This window comes from Lycium barbarum, chromosome 12 (genome assembly GCF_019175385.1).
Source record: "Lycium barbarum isolate Lr01 chromosome 12, ASM1917538v2, whole genome shotgun sequence".
Classification (NCBI taxonomy): Eukaryota; Viridiplantae; Streptophyta; class Magnoliopsida; order Solanales; family Solanaceae; genus Lycium; species Lycium barbarum.
The window spans coordinates 25,473,381-25,500,774 of NC_083348.1; positions in this window are offsets into that span (position 1 = coordinate 25,473,381).

Below are 27,394 nucleotides of genomic sequence, written 5' to 3' on the forward strand. Positions count from 1 at the left end.
CCTCGGGTCAAACTGAGGCGGCGGATGCAAGTCACAGACTTTCGGCTCCATAGAGCCATCTACGAAAGTTTCGGAGAGTTTCGGACACAACAACACAAGTTATGGAGGTACGAACATTCTTTTAACCAAATGCGACAAAAAGGGTTCAATCGCGCTGAATGAATAGTGCTCGAACTTGAACTTCGATTTCCAAGAGTAGGATTATTCCCGAGGGGCCAATCTTAACCTAGTATGTCTAGGACATGCCAAAAGAATGATAGGTAGGCTTTACATACCTGGTTGGCGCCTTACGCTCCTCAAATCGCAATTCCCGTTTCGTCCAGAAACTGCAAATGGTCACTTTTACCAGTTACTATTCATGAGAATTAACATTTTAGTCTTTGGGCTAAATTTGGCTACCGAAATTTCGGCAGCACTTCCCCTATAAATCTAACACCCCCGAGACTTAGCTCGGCTCAAAATACAACGACAACAACAGCCCAAACATCATTAAACCATACAACCCACAATCATACTACATTAACTTCAAAATTTCACTTTAATACATAAGTTGGCAAATTCTTGATTCAACTTCAAAATTCCAAATCTATTTCCACCTTAGTCCATTCATTCACTCATTCCCAATTATTCAAACACACTACATACAAGTTCCAAACCACATACAAACATCCCCAAAGTTCACTACTTTCCAATTTTCATTCAAAACACCAAAAGTTACGACGAATGTTCTAACTTGCGTCGTTTCATTCCAAATTCGTTATCATCAACCATAAATCTTATTTAAGGTCTTTAGTGTCATAAATATACTATGATATACACAAATATACCAAATGTATACGCTTTCCGATAACGTCCGAAATTATTTGCTAGCACCAACTCAATTCTTTAATCGATCCTTTACGACATAAAGATCACAACAACACATTATTCAAACTAAACAAGATAAAATTCTTATGGCTTGCACCACATGGAACTCACGGCCAAACACACCCTTTTTACACACACACACCATGCACAAACACAACCTCATCCCACAATCTTCACACTAATCCAATCACTAACACATATATATCCATTTCATAACATTAAAACATAAAAATCTTACCTTTTTCTTGAATTTCCGACTTGTCGCAAACGTCGCTCTTTCTCCAAACTACTTGTATCACGTCGGAGAGCGTCTTGAGTACTCCACAACTATGTAAAACTTGAGATTTTTGGATCAACAATCAAGCTTGGAAATTTTTCTTTCTTTTTCTCTCTAGTGGCCGAAACCCCTCTTTCTTTGTGTTCTTGAATTTTTGATTAAATTCTTGATAATTCCAAGTGTGCTTGATATATATCCACTCATAGGTCATGTGCATAGCACATGACCTTAATGAAATGGGCTTGGGCTTGCCCCCCTTGGCCGGCCTCTTCAAGGACTTGGGCTTCAATTCCTTGTTGTCCAAACTTGGCCCAATTCGTGAAATGTCCCGTTTTGTAATTCCCGAAACTAATTTCTAAAATTCCAAATTTACCCTCGGCCTTCCCCGAGGTCTTGACATCAATGATTTCATAATCAACATGAGCATAGCAACTTGAATCAAATTATTTCCTCAACACACACAAGTCTTATTTATTTCTTGATTTCCCGTTATACGAAAATACGGGACATAACATTGCCCATCTGCCCCTTTAGGAAGAACTAGGACTGGAGCTGTAATTAATTTTTCCTTCAGCAACAGGAAACTACATTCAAAAATACCGGTGCACTGAAATTCCACTGCCTTCTGAGTTAGCTTCGATAATAGTGTCGTAGCAGACACAAGGTTCTCCACAAATCTTCTGTGATATCCGGCCAATCCCAAAAATTATGTACCTCAGTCGATGTCGAAGACCTAGGCCAATTCTTTCTCGCTTTGATCTTGTGTGAGTCAATTATTTCCATTTATACTTACTTTACTTCGCTTTCATCCGTTTCCCCCCCTTTGGGGTTATACTTATACCATATTCATGTTTTTTCTTTCTGATCTATAACCTGATTTTCTTCGTGCAAGACCTTAACAAAATCACGAAGCGATGAGAACTATCGACTATATAGTACAAAATCTTATCTGATAGCTGGCACTCAAATAATGTAATTAATATAGTAATTTGTCTTTTAATAATCATATCCTTCCTTCGTACCCGTTCCTTATCCGTCGTTCTGTTTTTCTCGATATCCGAATTATTTGATATTCACGTGATTCATCATTCCATACCATAGGTTTTCCTTTGTCCTACACTACTACATTTTTGTTCGTTTTCGCAAATAATTTCGTGCTTTGCCCGTTGACTCTTTTAGAGGCTCTGCTTAATTATGTTTCTTACGGTTCACTTTTCCTGACATTTTTGATCTCCTTACCTTCCACTCAATTATTCTCTTTTCTTTCCAAACATCGTTGTATTAGAATCTTCCTATCTCAACCAGTAGCAAAATGAATATCAATTTATTTCGTAACATCTGTACCATACCTTTCGCTTCGTCTCGCAAATTCCGTTCAGTTCATGTCTCCCATATACTACAACGCTGGCTATTTGAGTTCACCAATCGATCGACATAGTCGTAAATGGGGGGCCCTACACACACATATATCACTGCCATTTCTTTTACAAGACATCTTCAATCACCTGCTCAAACTTACTCTAATTCCGGAGCTGCATTGTTCTTTCTCCCTTTTTACCAATCTAATCCGTCTCAGCCCACGCGGCCTCTATAAAGTTTCTAACCACTCCACATACTCTAATTCCCTTTAGGTTACCTCAAATTTCCTGTTCGTCTCTTATATCTAAAATTGTGAAAATTTTAGTACATCTCCCAGGGGGTCACCCATCCCAGAATTGCTCTGGCCCTGGCACGCTTAACCGTAAAACATTAATGTATTTAGACACGTTACGGCCGGCATAATTGCGTCAATTGCCCCGCACAGCCTTTGTCACGTAATTTAAGACAAGTCGGGGTCTTAACAACCTTCAAAACATTCTTGTAGCGGGTCCCACCCCGATCTAGAGAGGATTCTTTTACTTTTTCTGACTATATAATTACCGTGTCACCCCCTGTAAATCCTCAATATTTTCTCTCTCGCATATACATATATAATTTTAGACAGCCCACAAATTTAAGTTTTCATCCCACAATTTCCATTTCCAATTAGTCGATGAAGACTGATAAATTGTTACTGTAAGGCATTCTCCAACCACCAGCAAAAGAAAACTAAAGTCCGACGAACTTCGTGGAATCTTTTAGTACTTAACTCACATAATTACCTCCATATTTATATTTTTCTTTTTGAGTCGTGAGCGAACCATTTAATTCTCAACTGCCTGTCATACATTTAGTATTCTTCAAATGAATCGAAACTTAATCGTTGGACTTTTTTTTTTTTTGCCCTTCATCATGGGCTTTTCTAAAGCACGATGTGGTTGGGACGTATTCTGGTCCGTTTAAATGAATTGCAAATCTACTGCTCATATATGCCTTCCCGAAATAAAATCTTCCAAATGAGAATGATACTTCTTACGAATGACACGGAGGGTATCTCTTAAACTTTAATCCCACATAATGGATTTACCCAATCGATATCGACTTTCAAAACATGTTAAGAACTTATATCTCGTTTTCCCTCTTCATATTTCTGAAAAAAAATTTGGGCAGAGGTTCCTCTGTATTTCTTACTATCCCAAAACCTGCACGCAGAAAATACCAACCATGCCTCACAGGGCCAACACATATACGTATATATATATATATATATATATATATATATATATATATATATATATATATATATATATATATATATCGTATCATACCATGTCATCGCCACACAGGGCTAACAATTTCAAATAAAAGTATGAAAATGTCGAAACTTACCTCACATGCCTAAATCAAATGGCATCAGGGGCACTTTCCTGTTTACTTTTCTGTTCAATCTTCAACTTTATATTTCAATCATACCTCAAATAACTTCCCCCAACGTACATCTTTCATACCATTGCTTACCTGAGTACTGCGTAGCTTCAAATATCATCAATCATTGTCTTATGTCGATATCGTTCTTGGCTGAAATCAAAGGTTAGTAGAAAGGAATTCATTTCCTACGGCTGGCTCTATCGCACGGTCTAAGAATCAAAGAAAGGTAACATCCTAAATGTCCTGTAGCCTCCTGTTTATAGATGTGGTGCACAACACACCGATAAACAAGACTCTACGAGACACGGCCTGTAGACATTCCGAGGACAAACCGCTCTGATACCACTTTTGTCACGACCCAGCCCCGTGGCCGCGACTAGTGCCCTACTTGGGCACCCAAACGGACATACAAACCGAATCGTCATATTATAGCTTAACTTAGATTTCATATTAATCATTATAAACAGATCTGATATCAAACATTATCTTAAGCGGTCGCACGTGCAAAAATAACATATCAAAGCCAAAAAGGGGCGGTGGAATACACATCGCCGATCATAAGCACATATACAAATATACAGGCCATTCTGGCCGTATCCAAATATGATAGGTTGGCGGAATATACATCGCCAGATACATAAACGTATACAGACAAATGGGCCGTTTTGGCCATAATAGTAAACGGGACCGCACTAAGACACAGATCACAAACAAACGCGCACACACAATGACCCATGACCCACATATATGACTACAGGCCTCTACAAATCAAAACGAAGACATATGATGGGACAGGGCCCTGCCGTACCCAAATAATCAAATGTACAAAAACATATACGTAGCAAAAGACATATGTACCAAAATGTGGGCTCCGAATCAAAGGAGCACTCTGTGATAGCAGAATGTGGAGCCTACAGTGGTGGATCACCGGTGTCTGTACGTGCGGGCATGAAACGCAGCCCCCCGAAGAAAGGGGGTCAGTACGAAAGATGTACTGAGTATGTAAAGCATAGAGTACAGAGATATAAGCCACAACGGAAAACAAACAGGATACCAAAGGGGAAATACTGAACAGTATGTCAAACCTATACTGAAAACATATATACATAATGCAGATAAAATCATGCAAAAGCTCAGGAACGTGGTCACCACTCCGACGCTGGTGCCACACACAGCATAACACCAGAAAGTTCAAATCTCCGTACATCCCCGAACACACACATCTGAGCGTATCACATCACAGCCATATCACAGCATAACTCCAAACGGAACCCGGACCTATGGCGAGGCCTCGGGGAACCGTAACACAGCATACGACCGAATCATCATAGGGCGCACGAATCATAACCGGCCCGGGAACCGGTGAACGAAGTCATAATAAGGCACGAGCAGAGTCGTGAGCAAACAATGCACTTTGTATATTAAAATAGCCTTTCAAAACTTGATTACTTCATAAGTCAGTTCATTAACCAAAATAGTCAAATGATTAGTTGGTACGAAAGTTTATTTCACAAAATGTTTCCAAAGTGGTACGTATGGCTCAAAACATAGTTTGTTATATCCTAGTGTTCCGAACATTATTTCATAGAGGACAATTTCAAAATCGAAGATTCTTTATCGAAGCTTATCCAAAAAGAGAGCCTAGTAGGACAAATAAGGCATCTCGGGGTTAGCGGGCCCACCGCGGGTCAAGTTGAGGTGGCGAGCATAATTTAAGAACATTTCGGGTCTATAAGATCATACATAAGGATTTCAAAGTAACCCGGTCTCATTTACATAGGTTTCGGACGTTTGATTGCTTTCTAGCCAAAATAGAGTCATTAGGCTTCAGTCGAATTGAATGAATAGTAGCCATTCTATAGATCGGATTTCGAGGAGCGGAAATGCTCCCGGGGTTCCGATATCAACCTAACATACTAAGACATGCCAAAAGAATAAGTGGGGAGCTTTACATACCTTACATACGTCTTGCGCTCGTCCAAAACTCAAATCCCGTTTCGTTCAGAATCTACAAATGGTCAATGTTACCAATTAGGAATTTCAAGACTTTAAGAATCCACTTAACTTTATATTTGTCTACCGAAATTTCGGCAGCACTTCCCCTATACATATGACATCCCCGAGACTTAGCTCGGCTCAATATCAACAACAACAACCCAACAATACCAAATGAATCAAGAATCACAACAAAATAGGCTCTAGCATCAATATTCTTCCTTTCTACATAAGGCGACAACTTCCATTCAAACTCCACAATATCAAACTAATATCAACATTATCATATTCATTTACTCATTCAAGGTTATTCAAACGTATTTCAATAGCGTTCCAAGCAATATACATGGATTCAAGTATGCCGCCAATTTCCATATTCTATCCCAAAACTTCAACAAATGCGACGAACCTACCAAATTGCATCGTTTTCTTCCAAGTTCATTAACAACAACCATAATTCACATTTAGAATCTTACTTTCATAATTATATAAAAATTACATAAAAATCACATAATTTCCCATAACACCCACAACCCATTTCAATGCCAACTCAACTCGTTAAACCTTTATTTACGTCATAAATGCCACAACGACACAACTAACACACTAAATGAATTCCATTTCATCTCCTCTTCACTATACTATGGCTCACGGCCATGATTCACCACACACACATCACAACTCCATAATTCTCATCTAATTCCAATCCTTACAACATATATACTTATTCCATAACACAAAAGAATAGGAATCTTACCTTTTTCTTCAAACTCCCACTTGCCAACACAAGCACTTTCTTGCCTTAAAAATTATACCATGTTGAAGAGCATCCTTGAGTTAATAATATTGCTAGAAAATTATGATTTTTGAATCAAAATTCATGGACTTGGAATTTTTTTTCCTTTTCTTGAAGGGGCCGAAACCCCCCCTCTCTTGCTCTCTTTCTTTGTTTTATTTTCTTGAACATTCTTGAGTAAGAATGAAGACTTATCCCCTTCTTATATTATTTGATCACATGATGAATCACATGACCAATTTCATGGGCTTGGGCCTATTCTATGGCCGGCCACCCTTCAAATTTTTGGGCCTCATCTCTCTTATTTTTTTTTTGAGCCCAATTGATTTATGGATCTTATTTGTAATTCCCGTAACTAATTTCCAAAATTCCAATTTTCGCCCTTAGCCTTCCTCCGTATTTCCGCATCAATATTTTTCATGGATATCACATATGTGTTAAATAAAATAAAAACATAGCCTTATTTTCTACAAGGAAAAAATTATTCCAAATGCGCAAAACGCGGGATATAACAGTACGGATAACCCTGACGCCTTGGTAGGGCCAGGTATATGTAACCCCGAAGCCTTAGTAGGGCCAGGTATGAGTAACCTTGAGCCTTGGTTGGCCAAGTATGTATGAAACACCGATCCTACGTGGTCGGGTATGCTATGTAAATGTTATGTATATGATATGATTATGTATATGATATGAATACGAATATGATATGACTATGTATATGAATGTGAATAAGGGCATGTATACGAATACGAGCACAAATATGGTACTGGTACTATTATGAATACGAATGATGATGTATGTACACAAATGCGTATTTGTAAATGGAAGGTTCCTAGGAAAGGCAAGTAAGCGCATATGACGATGATATTGCCATCTCCCATTCTATGTTGTTTCTTATGTTGCTGCTTATGCTTTTATATTGATATTGATCATGCTTTACATACTCAGTACATTCTTCGTACTGACGTCCTTTTGTTTGTGGACGCTGCGTCATGCCCACAGGTGCATAGGGAGACAAGCTTGATCCATAGCTGCTTTCTCTGAGATTACATAGCAGAGCTCCATTTCATTCGGAGCCATAGCTTTTGGGTACTTATTCTTTTGTGTACATAATTATGGGCATAGCGGGGTCCTGTCCCTCCCATGTGATATGTTATACTCTTCTTAGAGGCTCGTAGTCACGTGTATATGGTTAGACATGTCTGGCCTTGTCGGCCTATATTTTGTATGTCTTTTGATAGCCTCGCCGGCTTATGTACATTTGATATGGCATAGATGTCAATGATGAATTAAAGATGTTGTCATCCAATGGGACTAGCGTGATTGATGAAAAGAAATGTATATTTAATCATATGGCTCACCTAGGTGTAGGTATATGTGTAAGCCAAGGGTGCCTGGGTGGGCTAGCACCGGGTTCTCGTCGCGCCCCCCTAGACGGGTCCTGACATTACGTTTAACTAATCTATCGCTTGCTTGTTCTCCTTCAATGCCCACGTTTCTACCTTCAAGAGAAGTCGCATGACCGTTAGCTAATCGACTATAAGAACGTGTTACTATTTCTAGGGAAAATTGAGCAGGATTTCCTTTGTTTATACTACTTTCCCCATATTCTATACCAACTCCCAAACGTTCATAACAACATTCACAATATATTAGACAACAATCATCATTCACCCACATTATTCGCATTTCACAATTCCTCTTCAATTTCTCCATAATCGTGGTCATGATACCACTTTCACATTTTCTCACATATAATACTTATTTCATGTTCTAAATATAATTCATAACATATTTACAATCACAACATACCAATATTCATAATTCACCCCAACTACTACTCAACAATGACACTATTCACTCATTTATGACCCACTTTCTATATCTTTCGACAATTCAAGTGTCTTAGCCTTCCAATACCTTAAACAACATGGAATGGTCATAAAACTCACCTTAGATGATGGAGGAACAACCTTTGAGTGGAACTTCTCTTCTTGTACCAAAACCCTAACTCACTTCCCTTGAGTTTTCTTGGTGTAGATGAACTTTTACTAGGTTTCATACACTTGTTTTCATGGATTTGGTATAGTTGATCATGGTTTTCCCTTGAATTCTTGTGGATGAATGATGGATAAAGTTCTAGAGGTCTCTCGAAGAGAGGAGAGTGGAAAATGAAATGAAATGAAATGAAGGAATGGTCCTTATATGATTTTAATTTCTATCCCGACCAAGATATACGGACCAACATACGGTCCGTACATTTTATATGGGCCGTATGTTTGGCCGTATGTTTGTTCCAGTGAGACATGACATTTTGGGATAATTATACGGCCAGACATAAGGCCAGTATGTTGGGCCGTATAATGCCCAGTTCATCCGAACTCTTTCTCGTTGACTCGTTTGATCTCCAATCCTTATGGAACCTTCTTAACACTTGTTTAACACTTCAATACCAATCTAAGGGACGTTATTACTCTTCTCCAAAACATCATTAATTCATCATTAACTCGTCGCTCATAATTATTACCCGACACGCAACATATCCTTTGTTTTCCTTAACAACCTTCTTCCATTATATCAAATGTCTTTGAATATCGATTAGGATCATCAAATGATACTTTTTACTTGTCAAATCATCGTATACGTTGTGCCCTTCGCTAGCCTATTCACTGTACGCTAATTGGGAATTTTTCAAGGTGTAACATTCTTCCCCCCTTTTGGAACATTCGTCCTCGAATGTTAGACACTCGGGAATTCTGTGAAAATTTTGCCAGAGTTTCCCTTGTAATATGGCACTACCATCCTGTCACAACAACCCACAATAATATTGCCTCACAGGGCCGCAACACAATAGAACTATAAATTGGCCACACACGACCAAAAGCATGAAAAGTAAGCATACATACGTCATTTTGTTAGTGTTTCATCTTAGACCTCTCCTAAGGGTTGGAATAAGTGCAGATACTTGAACTTCATACTCTCTTCTGCTTCCCAAGTCATTTCGTCTCGGTTGTTGTTTCGCCACAAGACTTTGACTGAAGCTACTTCCTTATTTTGAAGTCTTCGTACTTGCCTGTCTAAAATGGCAATAGGCACTTCTTCATATGCTAGATTTTCTGTCACTTGAACATCATAAATCGGAACAATCCTCGTAGGATCTCCAATACACTTACGAAGCATTGAGACATGAAAAACTGGGTGGACTGATTCAAGCTCTAAAGGTAAGTCCAACTCATAGGCTACATGACCCACCTTACGGATAATCTTATAAGGTCCAATGTACCGAGGACTTAACTTCCCTTTCTTACAAGTATCATCACCCCTTTCATTGGCGACACCTTAAAAAATACCCAATCATCAACCTGACATTCCATGTCTCGCCGGCGGTTGTCCGCATAAGATTTTTGGCGACTTTGGGCTGTCAACAATCGATCTCGGATCACCATGACTTTATCTACCGCTTGCTGAATCAATTCAGGGCCTATTAGATGTATGTCTCTTGTTTCAAAGCATCCAATTGGAGACCTACACTTCCTTCCATATAATGCCTCATATGGAGCCATTTGGATACTAGAATGATAGCTGTTGTTATATGCAAACTCAATCAAAGGTAAATGATCATCCCAACTACCACCGAAATCTAGAACACATGCCCGTAGCATATCTTCCAAAGTTTGAATGGTACGTTCGGCTTGCCCATCCGTCTGCGGATGAAATGTCGTGCTAAGCTTCACTTGAGTACTTAGACCTTCTTGGAAAGACTTCCAAAACATGGCTGCAAATTGGGATCCCCTATGTGTGATAATGGATAGTGGAATACCATGGAGCCGCACTGTTATATCACGCATTTTGTACATTCGGATAATTCAAGATAATTGCGGGAAGTTAAGAGCAAGGCAATGTTCTTGATCTTGTTCAATACAATGTTCCTGCTAAGCAATATGGGAGTTTTACTATAGGATTTTCCAGGCTATCAATTGGATTGGTAAACTCCATTCTGCTAGGAGTGATGCTGCGTCGGAGTATTTCCTTATGAGTTGAGTCATATGCATTATGGTTATGTTGGGGCCCAGTCCCAACTTTGGTTTTGACATCATATCTTACTTTAGAGACTTTCACAGACAGTGTCATGTATACAGTATGCCAGTCTTATAAGCGGCTATTTAAGCCGATATATCATTATGCATTACTTTACAGATTTTACTTGATTTGAGAAAGACGAAAAAAATGTTTTTGAAAAGCTTCCATTATGCATTTCATTTCATGACTTAAGAGTCCAGTGAGATTATGAGTATAACGAGAACCAGCGGGTTCGCTCGGCTCTAAGTAAGGGTCGGGTTCCCATCATACCCTATCAGGATTGGGGTATGACAAAGTGGTATCAGAGCAGTTCGTCCTAGGGGCTGTCTATAAAGTTGTGTCTAGTAGAGTCTTTTTTATGGTGTGTTGCGCGCCACATTTATAAACAGGAGGCTACAGGGCATTTACGATGGTTACTCTTCGTTATAATTTTCCATAACTAGGGTACTTATCTTGTACTGATTGATGACCTCTTAAGCAAAATGACAATGACATCCAAAGATGGTTTACGTATTCGTAGAAGAATCAAGTCCACCAGGAAATAAAGTACGGAGGATCCACATAATGACAAAAAAAGACAGAAAAAGGGAATGAGTGAGCAGAAGTAGTGGATGGGCTAGTCAACGTAACAATATGAGTCATGATACTAGAGAAGGGAAGAATTATCAGAATAAGATGATAGAAAATCATGAAAGGAATAAGACTAACTAAAGGGAGACTATAACACGGGGGGGTTCAGACACTTATGATAAGAATGTTCAAGCTTAAAACCTGAAGGTTATCTCGGATAACGGAGAAGTATTCACCAAAGCTAGGGTTAGTAGGAATGATTGCAAGTGCTTGAGCTGATACTAGTATACCGTTAACATTCGAGGACGAATGTTCCTAAGGGGGGAAGGATGTAACATCCCGTACATTAGCTTTAGGATGCGTCGTAGCAAACCCATATGAGCTTGAAGGGATTAAGGTTGTACATGAGATTATAGATTTAAACCCCGTAAGTTTGATGAATTTCAAAATATCTATATATTGCCTTGATATGGTATTTTCTTTTAAGTAAACCATTTTCTGTAAAAAAATTATAAATATGATTTTATACAGTTATTACAATTACTAGTTTTTTTTATATGATTTAAATTATATACATGACTTGAGGAAGTTTACAAATGAGATTTTGTTTCTTGTAAGAATAGAAAATATAAAGTTATTCTTTTCTATTTTGAGAATTATAGTACAAAATATGTAATCTCACCGGTTTTGAGAATTTAATGATATACGTTTTAATTTATCGGTGATATAATTACCACTTTAGAAGTTGGATAATTAAGGAGATTTTTTTTTTCATAAAATTAATATAACTAATGATATAGATATGGACCAAAATACTTGGTCTTTGTGTCCTATACGTGTACATATTATGCCCACTTACTATGACTCATTCAACCCAAAGGAAATTTTAATTTAAGTGGAGGTGGGCCCTACATATCCTTTACACTACTACAAAACACACACAAAAATGTTTTTTTTTAAGAAATTTTCACACTTTGGAGTACCTTTTAAAAGCAAAAGTAGTTTCAGCCATTGATGTCACCTTGAACTCTCGGCCAACTCTCTTTTTTTTTTTTTTTTTTTTTGGAGATAATTCAAGATTGTGATCAAGAATTTTAAGAACTCAAGAGTGCAAGTGAGGTTTCCTTCCACTTAGGGAGGTAAGAATTCCATTCTAGCTTTATCTATGAATTCGAATGGGATTAGTTTGTTTGTTTTATAAAGGACTCACGGGACGGTGATCGGAAGCCGTGAGTTCAAGTTGTAGAAATTGTACAAATAATTGCGGGCTGTTTTCTTTTGATATCGAGATGGGTGGGGGTTGGTAGCTCGTGTAGAGCTTGTTTGTTGTTAAAAGGAGGTCGGGTGTGGAGTACACCATTGTATATAGCTTCGGGAGCTCGTCGCTCCTTGATTGCTTGACGATAATGTTGGTACAGCTATGGTATTTGCCTGTTCTAGTTGTTGTTGTTGATACATGAAGTTTGAGGAAGTTAAGATTACAGGGGAGATGCTGCCCAAATTTATATTAACGAGTTGCTAGCGTGAAGATTCGACTAAGTCTCTGAATGGTATTAACCATATGTCTTGTTATGCTTATGTAGATTAAATCCCATTGTGGGCTGGTTTGGGAAGTATTGTAGCTTAAGGAGATTGAGGTATGTTAAGGCTATTCTTTCTTTCATTTTGGCATGATCCTTACGATACGAACGAACGAAAAACATATAAACCCCAAAAGTGACTCCCACTCTTAGACACGTTAGGGGAATTATGACTTGACCCCAAATGCTACCTTGTTATATATTGTTCATGTCTATGTTTCTAACGGCTTTACTTATTGAACATTACTGCTTAATAACGACACTTGAAATACTTATGTCCTTACGTCTATTCAAAAGGTTCCATAATGATTCTACGAGTCTCATATGCATTAATTTATATATATATATATATATATATATATATATATATATATATATATATATGTATTCATTATGTTACTGACACCGAGCCGCGCTATAGTCGGCCGGGTACGGCACGTAGATGTACAACCACTGATCAGTTGGCTATTCACACCGAGTCTTGATACAAGCCGGGTACGTTATACACATCGAGTCCCACTAGGGCTGGGTACGTTATACACACCGAGTCCCACTAGGGCCTAGTACGTTATATAGATATGATAGCGATAAAGGCCTGTGGATACTTATGCATTGATAAATGGTTTTACATTAAAGCATGCATGATTCTTGCCTTCGGGGAAATTTACATTTCTAGTCATTGCCTTCGGGGCTACTTACATTGTTATTCTCTGCCTTCGGGACTATTCATATTATAGGTTGTTTCTCGTACTTTCACTATGACTTATATCTCATTCTTTATGATTACTGTTTCCTTACATACTCAGTACATTGTTCATACTAACGTCCCTTTTCCTGGGGGCGTTGTGTTTCATGCCACACAGCCCCATATTGCTTTGCCGGAAAGTTATACAGGAGTTTGACTATAGGATGTTCCAGGCAGTCAACTGGATTGGTACACTCCATTCTGTTCGGAGTGATGCCGCGTCGTAGTATTTCCTTATGAGTTGAGTCATATGCATTATGGGTACGTTGGGGCCCTGTCCCAACTTAGGTTTTGATATCATATCTTACGTTAGAGACTTTTGCAGATAGAGTCATGTATACAGTATGCCAGTCTTGTAAGCGGCTATTTAAGCCGATGTATCATTATGCATTACTTTACAAATTTCATATGATTACAGATTTTACTTGATTTGAGAAAGACGAAAAGAATGTTTTTAAAAAGCTTCCTTTATGCATTTCATTTCATGACTTAAGAGTTAAGTGAGATTATGAGTATAACGAGAACCAGCGGGTTCGCTCGGCTCTAAGTAAGGGTTGGGTGCACATCATGCCCTATCAGGATTGGGGTGTGACAATTTTCCTGCTCCTGAGAGGGCCATTCATACAAACTGCCAAGAGGGCCATTCATACAAATATGCCAAAAGGGCCATTGCACGTTTATTTTCCTGCTGCCGAGAGGGCCATTCATACAAACTGCCAAGAGGGCCATTCATATAAACATGCCAAGAGGGCCATTGCACGTTTATTTTCCTACTGCCGAGAGGGCCATTGCACGTTTATTTTCCTGATGCCGAGAGGGCCATTCATACAAACTGCCGAGAGGGCCATTCATACAAACATGCCAAGAGGCTCATTGCAAGTTTATTTTCCTACTGCGGAGAGGTCCATTGCACGTTTATTTTCCTGCTGCCGAGAGGGCCATTCATACAAATTGCCAAGAGGGCCGTTTATTTCATCCACCAAGAAGTCCATTCATACAAACGCACCAAGAGGGTATTTATTTCAATTACCAAGAAGGCAATGCATATAAATTGCTTGGTATAGCAAGACAACAAAGCGATGTAAAACCGGTCAGGACACCGTAGTATTCGCTCAAGAGGAAAGACGATGTAAATCCGGTCAGATGACCGCAGTATTCGTCATCCAAAATCAACATTACTCAGCAGATAGAAGCAGATTGGTAGCCGCCAAAGAATAGGCCGATCAAATCAAATCCAAACAGATTGCAGTGCAAACGTGGAACTTTTTCTTACGCAGCCGGTCGGGATAGGGTACCCATGAGAGTCAAGCTCTCCGGCCAGGACATGGAAGATCACTCCTCACCATGCTCAGTCATACAAGATTGCTTATTTTCTTATGTGCTTTGTTTGTTTTGTTATTCCGTAATCGGTCGGACACACACCGAAACAAATAAAGGCATTCCCACATAAGGGATACCCTTTTCCTTTGATCGAGTCAAACTACACGTGACTTGATTCCCAAGAACAGGGATATGTAGGCGGACTCAATGCCAGAGAGTCAGTCACACTCCTACCAATCACACCGGACTTGCCGGCTTGACAGTTAGAAAAGCTGAGACTTTGCGTTAATTTGCATTTAGAAGTCATAACTGAGTCGAACTACAAATGGCCTGAATTCTCATGAAACTTGAGATATATAGGAAACCCAGAAACCAGGGTCCCACCATATATTTTAAAATTGCATGAAATGAGAGGTGATATAAGTAGGGTCTGTCAAAAATCAGAGTTAGTCAAATTTCGTTGCTCGGGGATGGGTGGATGGTCCCTCCATCCCCGAACACCGAAGGGGCAGTTGTTGACACCTAGTTTTTGACCTCCCATAATTTATTTTTGTTACCCAGAGTCCTTGAAATATTCGACAGAGGGAAATATGTTTTTTAGAAAGTCAAAATAATTTTCTAAATCTTCTTAAGGCTATATTTTTGCCAATTTATTTTGATAGGATAATTTCTATAATATTTTGAATTAATTTAAGTATTTTTACAATTATTACACTCTTGTTAAAGTTAACCAAGAAGAAACTGACAATTTCCATGATTACTTCATTTAATTGTCTAAGTTGTTAAATTAGCAATTTCCAAAGAATTTACTCTGTTTAAATTCAGAGAAAATTGATTAATTAAGTAAATTGACCATTTTACTCCTCATTTTTCATTTAATAAAATTTGGCTTTTTATCATAATTAATTGAGTTTTAAGTGTAATTAATTTTGAAATTGTCATTAAGCGGCTATAATTAAAGTAATTAATTATTGGCCAATTAAGGCAACCGGCCAAATTTAATTAAGCTCTCTTGATAAAAAGAAAAAGAAAAAGAAAAAGAAAACTTAGCTACTTTTATTATTATTATCTCTTTTAAAATCTGAGTTACTTTTTATTATTATCTCTTAATTACTTTTATTATCTGGATTATTTTATTATTATCTCTTTTAATTAGTTTTAAATGGGGTATTCAAGTTTATTCTTGGCTAGGCTGCGCATTAAAAAGGTGACCTTTCTTTCCTTTTAGTCCTTTTAGTTTATCTTTTCGTCGTTCATATTCTATGCTTGTATGGTTTGTGTTGCGGTTCACTTTTTTTCACGCTGGTTTAGGGCGCAAAAAAGGCTACTACAAACTCGTTGCCGCTCTTTTGGACTTGTTTTGAAAAAGAGTCGCCACCTAATTTTTAGGAAATTAGGAAAATCGATTTTGAAGGATTTATTCAAATGCAGTGAAAAAACCTTCATAATCCAGTGTTTTAGATAAGGGTTCTAGTGATCCCCTGGGGAAGGCGTTAGGCACCCCAGTATTAAGGATTCGTACTATAGGGTTGACCTTCGAATTCCAGTGAATGAGTATTTGCTTAAACTGCTTATTTTGTGTTTATTTTCCCGCGAAAGAACTGTCATTGATAAATTGCATATCATATATTTTGGAAAGTTTTTAATATAGTCCTTTTATATATAGGGTATCATAGTTCCGGATTTATAATATCCGTGTATAAATAGCCTGCTTTTATGTACAAGGAGCATATATGCTTATAAAAGACAGTGTAAAAAGGTTTTGGTTTTTAAATTGAGTCTGTATTACACTCATACACTTGGCTCGGGTTAGTCCGTATTGGTACGTTCAGTCTTATCTGGAATTACATATTACGAATTGGTTTTTATACGTTATAAGTGCGTTTTCATATTTAAAAATGAGTATATCTTATCCGTAAATACCCGTTTATTTGGGCCTGCTTTGGGCCAAAACAGCATCACATTTAGGAGTCCTTGTTTATTTTCATACTTAACAAAACGGATTTTTGCAATTTTGTAAAAAGAAATATTGTTTTAGATTCAAAAACTGATCCAATCTTGTCAAAGATTTACCATTTTTTATTGGTGAAAAGTGTATAAGTTGAGACCATTGACGTTGAACCCGTTTATTGAAAGCTAAGTTGGGAAAAAATCATTTTTTGCGGTAGAAGAACTGATTGAGTTAATAACTCAGTTTTGAAACATCTCTCGCCATAAAACGTGACTACCATTTAAGATTTGAAAAATCAGTTATTGGTATATGTTTTTTTGAGGAAAAAACAGTTTTGCGAAGTTCCAATTTTATACTTAGTCATATAAACGTCATGTTTAAGTCCATGGCTTTTTGAAGAAAAAAAAAACGCGTACGGGGACCTAAAGTCGACTAAACGGCATAAGAACCGCTGTCCTAAGACGTCGAATTTCGACCATAAGTTTTTCCACTATAATATGAGTTTGAATACTCATCTTTACAAATACATCAAGTTGAAAATAAATTAACGAAAATGTAAGGAGACAGGGTTAGACTAGGGGAATACCAAGCCCCTAGTTGGCCATTTTCACCTATGGCTGGGCCTTCTATGCGCCTTGCTATCTTCCCTTGTCTTCCCGGACTCTATTTTGAAGTAGTATTCCTACTTGGGCCTTAGGCCCAAAGGGGTGGTTTTATGCATTTGTGATCGAGTGGTCGCGTGATATGAGGAGGAGAGGGGGGGGGGGGGGGGAGGAGAAAGAAAATACCAGTTAGTTTATCATCGTTGAACTTATCACTAAGGTAAATAACTAAAATTATAAATACACACCCATGTAAGATATAAGGTATGCACACATATACATATATATAAGAAAGACTACACTTGTTCCATACTTGCCCCTTTGCCTACTCCAACAAGGCTCAAGTTATCCTAGGACTTAGGAATGGCATGGGGACTAGGTCTGGATCCCGTATATCCGATGTCGCACAAGTTCCAAGGGGTTTCGAGGAACCCCAGGCATGGCTAACACCGGGAGATTAAGACAACCTCGAATTACCACGCTTGGCCTTAGATTTATTTGGGCCTTATTGAGAGTGGACAGAGAGAGCACAAAATCAAAATTATATGGATACACAAGTAATCTGCTAGTAGCTTTAATGAGCAGTCATGGGTACTGTACAAGCATATACACTGAAACAATCCTCCTAGAGAAATCTAGATATCACAAAATAGCCCTAGACCAATCAAATACAATTTCTTTCGAAAGGGAAAAGACAAGCAGCACCAGCAGTTGTGAACAGAAATACAGAGGAAGGAAACAAACAATTTCCAAAGGGCAAATACAACAAACCAAAATACTTGCATAGGCCCAAACAATCTAGCCAAATGACAGCCAACCTCAAAATATTTACAAGCATCTCATGTTCAGCAGGGAATCACTAATCTCAACTAACTAAAGCCCCAACAAGACTAAGCTTAAGCTGGCATGTCCAGTAGGCATATTAAAATGGAGGGAGGTGTACATGATCTAGTGTAGGCAACAATGTTGAGAAAAATGGAATACTCACACATAAGCAAGCATACAAAGTTGTTTCAACAAAAAAAAAAAAGCAGAAAGGAGAGAAGCACATAAACCGGTCGTAGCTCGGTGGTAACTGCCCATCCGATTATCGTCCGATGGTAGAGCGTGAATCATGTATTTGCATATGTTGCAGAGTGCAATCCGATCCAAATATATGTACATATGTTGTGGCGTACAACGTGATCCAATTATCTATACGTATGTTGCGGCGTGCAACCCAATCCAATTATCCCTTATAGGTACCCTTTATACACTTCTAGTATTCATTCTTCATCTAGTAGCTTCTATGTAACCCTTAGTATTATAAATGTACTTCTAAATTGTTAGAGCACCTTCCGAATTGACCCAACCTTAACTATCTCATGAATACATCATGCGATTTACTTTCTAATAACATATGCCATATTAGGGATCTTATAACTAACATAGTAACTTTTATACACCTGTGATGGTCACTACGTATTTGTTAACATCAACGTGGTTACCTGGAACATACTGTCACGACCTGACTAGGGGCCATGACGGGTACTCGGGGCTGATCACCGAGCACCACTCATACTAGTAATCATCATATTCATCCTGCGTTCATTCATTAATATCATGCTTCTATTCATAGGGAAACCATTTTCACCTTGAAACATAATTACCTTTATATACATAAGCCCTTTAGCTATCAAATAATACATATATACAAATGGGAAAACGTGAGACCATACTACCCACACATACGTATCTACGAGTCTCTACTAGAGTACTAGACATATGGACGGGATAGGACCCCGTCGTTCCCAAAATGCATGTACACAAAATAATAATCAATGGCACCTCCGAAACAATGGAGTGCTCACAAAGTCTGCCGATAGCTCCTACGAATCTGGTCACCTCCCTGTCTACCTGTGGGCACGAACACAGCGTCCAAAAAAAGGACGTCAGTATGAGCATTGTACTGAGCATGTAAGGCATGAATAAAACTAACAAAATGAAGAAATCATGAAATGTATAGTGAAGATATAACCTGCTTAGCCTTTAAGAGTAATTGCATTTTAAACATATCACATATATCAAAATATCATATATACCATCATCGTTAACCCTTGTTCGGGTAACCATCATACGCCGCCCACTAGTGGTGTCATGTCCAGCCTTCTAGGTACGGTGTAATCATAAGCAGCCCGCATTAGTGGTGACATGTCCGGCCCTATAGGCTCGGTGTAATCATATGGAGCCCGCCTTAGCGGTGACATGCCCGGCCTTATAGGCTCGATGTAATCATATCATCATGAACTCATCATCATCATACATTTGTCATAGAAAATGCATTAGAGCTTAAAGATAATCTATAACTATATCGGGGTGACATAAGGTCGAGAACCCCCGATCACATTACGGAGTGATCATATTCATCATATCTCACCTTGAAGGAACTAACATTGTAAGGTGAGTGTACACAATGAACAACATCAATGGATCATACTTCATGGACATCATATGTTGCTTTAGAATTCCTTGGACTTAAACTCATGCTCATAACGTATCTCTTTTCTTTATCTCATATGAAGCTCTTTATAACCGTAGACTCATAAATTCCGACATGTAGGAAAATCATGGAAAGATAGGAGGATTCATGCCATAGGAGTCATGTCTTAGAAATAAGGGGCTAGCCTTACATACCTTTTCGTTTAGCTACTCTATCGCTTGATCGTTCTCCTTCAATGCTCACGTTTCTACCTTCAAGAGAGTTTGTACTAACATTAGCTAGTCGATCACATGAACATGCTCAACTAAAGCTAGAGAAAATTGGGCAGCATTTCCTTTGTTTATACAACTTTCTCCATATCATAAATCAACTCCCAAACGAATATAATAACATTCACAATATCATAAGCAATAATCTTCATTCACCTACATTATTCACATTTCCCTATTTCACTTCACATCATCCACAGTCATGGTAATAGTGCACTATTATATTTACTCACATATAATGTTTATCCCATGTCCTTAATATCATTTATAGCATAATTATAATCACAACTTATAAAGAATCATGACTCATTCCAAGCTACTACTCAAAAATACTACAATTCTTACATTCATGACCCATTTTCTATCTCCTTCTAGAATCCAAGTCTTTCAACCTATCAATGCTTTAAAAAACATGGAATGATCATAAAACTTACCTTAGATAGTGTGGGAATGAGCTTTGAGTGGAAATACTTCACTTGAGCAAAACCCTAGTTCCACTTCCAATGAGATTTCTTGCCTTGGATGAACCCTAATGAGTTTCTTACACTTGATTCTCTAGGTTTGATGAAGTTGATCATGAATTTCTCTTGAGTTCTCGTGGAAGAAGTGTGGAGAGCTTTATAGAGAGTCCTTGAGGTGTAGAGTGAGAAATGAAATGAATTGAATGAGGTTAGGGTCCCTTATATTAATTTCAAAATCTATCCCGACTCAGTTTCATGGACCAACATACGGTCCGTATCTTTTATATCGACCGTATGTCTGACCGTATCATTGGTCCAGTGATGGTTGCCATTCTAGGCAGAATATATGGCCTAACATACGGCCAATATATTTTATACGGTCCATATGTTGGACCGTATCGTGCCCAGCTTTCCGAAACTCGTTCTCGTCGACTCGTTTGATCTCCAATCCTAATGGAGCCTTCTTAACAGTTGTTTAGCACCTCATTAACAATCTAAGGGATGTTATAACTCTTCTCCAAGACATCATTAAGTCATCATTAACTTGGTACTTTGTAAATCTTTTTCGATACATAACCTATACCTCGCCTTTCTTGGCGAACTTCCTTCTCTTACCTCGAATGTCTTGGTATCTCAATTAGGAACATTAAATACTATTTATTGCTTATAGAAACATCGTATACTTCGTGCCATTCATTAGTCCATTCACTGTGCATCAACATGAAATTTGTCGAGGTGTAACATTCTTCCCCCCTTTTAGAACATTCGTCCTCGAATGTTAAGCGCTCGGGAATTCTACGAAAATCTTGCCAGAGTTTCCCCTGTAATATGGCACTACCATCCTGTCACAACAGCCCATAATAACAATGCCTCACAGGGCTACAACACAATAGCAATAAAGTTTGGCCACACACGACCCAAAAGCCTGAAAAGAAAACATACATACCTCATAATCTTGACGTTTCATCTTGGATTTATTACGGGGGCTGGAAAAAGTGTGAGTACTTGGACTTCATATTTTTTTCGCTTCCCAAGTCATTTCTTCTTGGTTGTTTTTTCTCCATAAGACCTTAAATGAGGCTACTTCTTTATTTCTAAGTCTCCGCACTTTTCTATCTAGTATGGCAATGCGTACCTCTTCATAAGCCAACTTTTCTGTCACTTAAACATCATCTACTTGAACGACCCTAGTAGGATCTCCAACACACTTGCGGAGCATTGAGACATGGATAACCAGATGGACTGATTCCAGTTCTGAGGGTAAGTCCAATTCGTAAGCTACTTGACCCACCTTGCGGACAATCTTGTAAGGTCCAATGTATCGAGGACTTAACTTTCCCTTCTTACCAAATCTCATTATGCCTTTCATTGGTGATACTTTCAGAAAAACCCAATCATCAACTTGAAATTCTAAGTCTCGCCGACGGTTGTCCGCATAAGATTTCTGGCTACTTTGGGCTATCAGCAACCGATCTCGGATGACCTTGACCTTTTCCACTGCTTATTGAATCAACTCAGGGCCTAGTAGTTGTTCCTCTCCTACTTCAAACCATCCAATTGGAGATCTACACTTCCTCCCATATAGAGCTTCATACGGAGCCATTTGGATACTCAAATGGTAGTTGTTGTTGTATGCAAACTCAATGAGGGGTAAGTGATCATCCCAACTACCACCGAAATCTAGAACACATGCTCTTAGCATATCCTCCAAGGTTTGAATAGTGCGTTCGGCTTGCCCATCAGTTTGTGGATGAAATATTGTGCTACGCTTTACTTGGGTACCCAAACCTTCTTGGAAATATTTCCAGAACTTAGCTCTAAATTGTGCTCCTCTATCTATGATAATAGACATCGGAATACCATGGAGTCGCACAGCCTCCTTAAGATATAACCTTGCATAATCTTCTGCTGAGTATACAGCTCTGACTGGAAGAAAATGAGTTGATTTTGTGAGTCTGTCCACGATCACCCATATGGAATCTTTTTTGCTTTGGGAACGAGGTAACCCAACAATAAAGTCCATGTTGATCACTTCCCATTTTCAGGATGGAATCTCCATAGCTTGCAATAATCCTCCTGGCTTTTGATGCTCGATTTTCATTTGTTAACAATTTGGACATAGAGCTACAAATTCTACTATGTCTTTCATCATTCCATCCCACCAATACATCAACTTGAGATCATGACACATACATCTTTGTTGCACCTGGGTGAATAGAATATCGAGAATAATGAGCTTTTTCTAGAATTCGACGACGTAATTCTGCAACATTCGGAACACATAGCCTGCCTCGGTATCTAAGAACTCCATCTATAGAAGTTTCAAGTGAAGACTTCTATTTTTCATGAAATGTGTCTCTATAGTGGCTCAACTGAGGATCTTCATATTGACGCTCTTTCACCTCCATGTCAAAGGATGAAATAGTTGGATTATTGATATCAATTCCTGCACTGCCTGAGTCAATTAAACGAATCCCAAGGCTAGCTAGTTGGTAAAGCTCACAATTAATTCCTTCTTCTCCGGAGGAGCCTCACATAGGCTACCCATTGATCTGCGGCTAAGTGCATCAGCTACTACATTTGCCTTTCCGGGGTGGTATAAAATATTCACATCATAATCTTTCAGTAGCTCTAACCACTGCCTCTGCCGCAGATTTAACTCCTTCTGCTTGAAGAGATATTGGAGACTCTTGTGATCTGTATAAATGTCAACATGAACTCCATACAATTAATGTCCCCACATTTTTAGTGCATGAATAACCGTAGCCAATTTGAGATCATGAGTTGGGTAGTTCTTTTCATGTTTCTGCAACTGTCTCGAAGCATAAGCAATGACTTTACCGTGCCGCATTAATACACATCCTAGCCCAACGCCAGAAGCATCACAATATACAACATAACCATCTGGCCCTTCTGGGAGTGTCAAGACTGGGGCTGAAGTTAGCCTATCTTTGAATTCCTGAAAACTGCGTTCACAAGCATCATTCCACTGAAATTTAGCTGACTTCTGGGTTAGCTTCATCAATGGGGCTGAAATAGAGGAAACCCTTCCACGAATCTTCTATAGTAACCTGCCAATCCTAGAAAACTACAGATTTCTGTAGGCCTTGGCCAAGTTTTCACAGCTTCAATTTCTGAGTATCCACTCGAATGCCATCATCTGAAATGACATGGCCGAAAAATGTCACAGAATTCAGCCAAAACTCTCACTTTGAAAATTTTGCATACAATTCTCGAGTTCGAAGAATTCCATGAACGATACATAAATGGTCTGCATGCTCTGACTCTGTTCGCGAATATACCAGAATATCATCAATAAACACGATTACAAACAGATCCAAGAGAGGCCTAAATACATTATTCATCAAATTCATAAACACTGCCGAGGCATTAGTTAACCCAAATGACATCACCCGAAAATCATAATGGCCATATCTCGTTCGGAAGGTTGTTTTGGGAATATCTTCTTCTTTAACTCTTACTTGATGATAACCTGACCTTAGATTTATTTTGGAGAACCACTTGGCACACTGTAATTGATCAAACAAATCATCATTCTCGGAAGAGGATGTTTATTCTTTATCGTCACCTTATTCAACTGCATGTAATCAATGCACATCCGTAGGGAACCATCTTTCTTTCGCACAAACAGGACTGGTTCTCCCCACGGTGATGAACTAGGCCTAATGAATTCTTTTTCAAGAAAATCTTTCAATTGTGCCTTTAGCTCTTACAATTCTGCAGGAGCCATTCGGTAAGGAGGAATAGAAATAGGCTGGGTGTCTAGCAACACATCAATAGCAAAAGCAATCTCTCTTTCCGGAGGAAGGCCTGGGAGTTCATCTGGAAATACATTCGGAAACTTAGTCTTGCGGTCACATATCACAATTACACAATTCTTGTGTACTCGTCCAGCTATCGCGGGATCACCAACCGAAGTAGATATCTCGAAAGGTTTGATTGGCTCGGGTTTCACCCTAATACGACCAGCAATATAGGGAGTAACATAAGATAACATAGAACCCGGATCTATCAATGCATAAACATCATGAGAGAATAGTCAATATACCTGTGACTACATCTGGGGAGGACTCAAGATCTTGTCGCCCAACCAAAGCATAAATACGGGGGTGAGTACCACCTGAACTAGATGCCCCCCCCTCTGCCTCTACCTCGGCCTGCTGGAATCTAGAGAGTCTGCCCTACCGGGCGCACAGAAGAAGAACCAGACGCTGATCCTGTGGGCTCAACCCCACCTCTACTATACCTCGAGGGCCAATCACGCATCACATGCCCAGTCTGTCCACAAACATAACAAGCGTCTAATCCTTGGCGACATGGCCCCGAATGTAACTTTCTGCACTGACTACATCGTGGAACTGGTGGTATCCTCTGGCTATAATCACCGCCAAATTGGGAACCTAAAACTGAAGCTCTCGAGCTCTAACCCTGCCCTGAATGAATGGAGCGGTCAAATCTCCTACCTGCAAATCGTGGAGGTGCACTAGTCACTGACTGGCCGGAGTGTCTAGAATATGACTGCCTCGATCCCCCTCTATAATTGCAACCGGCACCTATAGATCTGGCCTACTTATTCTGCCCTCTATCAATATCACGTGCGCCCCTTTGTGGATGTTGTTGCTCTTCTAAGTTCTGGGCATGGGCCTGAATGCGGGAAATATCCATCCCATCTTGAAATGAAGCCGTTAAATAATCTTTAAATAAATGTGGCCCTAGGCCACTCACAAATCTGTGCACTCTGTCTCCCATGTCGGCCACCATAGTCGGAGCATATCTAGCCAATGAATTAAACTGAAGGCTACACTCCCGGGCACTCTTATTTCCTTGCTTTAAATTTAAGAATCTATCCGCCCTAGCTCGATGGACCTCGGGTGGAAAATAGTGGCAGATGAAGGCATATACGAATTCTTGCCAAACTATAGGAGGTGTATTCTCTTACCTCGAAGATATCCAATTATTATACCAAAGTACCGCCACATCTCGAAGTTTGTAAGTTGCCAACTCCACATATTCAGTTTCGGAGGTATGAATAATCTTCAATGTTGAGAACATTTCATCAATAAAACCTTGCGGGTCTTTATCCGGCTTTGAACCGAAAAACTCCGGAGGATTCAAACTCATGAAATCACGGGCTCTAGCACTAACTGCCCGGTCACTTAGACCAGAACTCTCCCGCTATGCCTGGGTGGCAACTAACTGTGTCAATAGATGAATAGCCTCAGTCATTTGTTGACCCGAAGTAGCCGACAGAGGAACTGTAGGCATAGGAGCTGAAACCGAAGCCCCCTCTTGTTCTTCTAGAACAGGCGGAGTGGGAGAAGTATTAGATGGGGCCTCATTATGTGATTCACCCTCTTCCATATTCGTTGGCGGCTCCCTTTCTACCCGCCTTTCTATCGTAACCTTGCCCTTCTGGGCGGCTGTAGCTTTTCTCTTGAGCGGCATCTCTGAAATCATAGCGCACAATTAGGGAGGAGAAAATCTTATAACACGACTCTATCGCACGATTTCATAACAAGAAGAACGGTCATTGTTCCTAAATGCCCTGTAGCCTCCTATTTATGAATGTAGCGCGCAACACACCATAAACAAGACTCTACTAGACACGGCTCGTAGACACTTCCTAGGATTGAACTGCTCTGATACCACTTTTGTCACGACCCGACTAGGGGCCATGACGGGTACCCGGGGCTGACCACCGACAATTACTCATACTACTAATCATCATATTCATCCTGTGTTCATTCATTAATCTCATGCTTCTATTCATAGGAAGCCATTTTCACCTTGAAAGATAATTACCTCTATATACATAAGCCCTTTGGCTATCAAAATAATACATATATACATATGGGAAACCGTGAGACCATACTACCTACATATACGTATCTACGAGCCTCTACTGGAGTACTAGACATATGGACGGGACAGGATCCCGTCATGCCCAAAATGCATGTACACAAAATAATAATCAATGGCACCTCCGGAACAATAGAGTGCTCACAAAGTCTGCCGATAGCTCCTACGAATCTGGATCACCTCCCTGTCTACCTGTGGGCACGAACACAACATCCAAAAAAAGGACGTCAGTACGAGCATTGTACTAAGCATGTAAGGGATGAATAAAACTAACAAAATGAAGAAATCATCAAATATATAGTGACGATATAACCTGCTTAGCCTTTAAGAGTAATTGCATTTTAAACATATCACATATATCAACATATCACATATACCATCATCGTTAACCCGCGTTCGGGTAACCATCATATGCTGCCCACTAGTGGTGTCATGTCCGGCCTTCTAGGTACGGTGTAATCATAAGCAGCCCGCATTAGCGGTGACATGTCCAGCCCTATAGGCTCGGTGTAATCATATGGAGCCCGCCTTAGCGGTGACATACCCGGCCTTATAAGCTCGGTGTATAATCATATCATCATGAACTCATCATCATCATCATACATTTGTCATAGAACATGCATTAGAGCTTAAAGACAATCTATAACTATATCGGGGTGACATAAGGTCGAGAACCCCCGATCACATTACGGAGTGATCATATTCATCATATCTCACCTTGAAGGAACTAACATT